This window comes from Phytophthora infestans, genomic scaffold (genome assembly GCF_000142945.1).
Source record: "Phytophthora infestans T30-4 supercont1.136 genomic scaffold, whole genome shotgun sequence".
NCBI classification, from domain to species: Eukaryota; Oomycota; class Peronosporomycetes; order Peronosporales; family Peronosporaceae; genus Phytophthora; species Phytophthora infestans.
Window position 1 is genome coordinate 180,920 of NW_003303623.1, and position 598 is coordinate 181,517.

A 598-nucleotide genomic window follows, 5' to 3' on the forward strand; every position below is an offset into this window, starting at 1 on the left:
AACATGTCCAACACAATTCAAACTGACAAGAAAGTTGGACGCGCACCAGCGATAAATGAACGCTGCCAAACGATCTACCGCGAATCTATCATGCATGCCGCATCAGCACAGGTCACTAGCACGCTCTCGAAAGCACAAAAGGGGTCCGCCAAAGCGACCCCGTCCAGGTCGCTGCTTCGAGTCTGGCAGTGGCCTTGACACTGGGCAGTGGATCTAGCGCGACCACAGTGGATGGGCTCACTGTTCCGGCGGAGCTAACAGTAGTCAAATAGCAATCGGAAAGCATAGCCATCCAGCCAGTCAAAGAGAGTCAAGAGGTTCAGCACAAAACAGCACACTACCGTCAGACGGTAGCAGCAGGCAGTAAGTGAGCTGACGAAATAAAACACTGTAGGCAGCAAAACATGGTGGCGGTGGGTGGCGAATAGCTGCGAGGTGGTGTGACAGCGATGCAGTGTTCGGAAGAGCACGTGAGAAGCGTATACTAGCAGAAAAAGCAAGTCGGCGACAGTAGTTTGCTGTACAAAAGAAGCTCTCCCAGCTGGGATTGAATCTAGCGACCTTGAGGTTAACAGCCGCACGCTCTACCAACTGAGCT

General features: G+C 52.7%; 1 pseudogene across 1 annotated transcript; it reads right to left on the reverse strand.

The window, feature by feature from the left end:
- Positions 1 to 532: 532 nt before the first annotated feature.
- PITG_30671 lies at positions 533 to 598 on the reverse strand (annotated as a pseudogene). The gene has a single exon. The product of its transcript is annotated as a tRNA-OTHER (tRNA).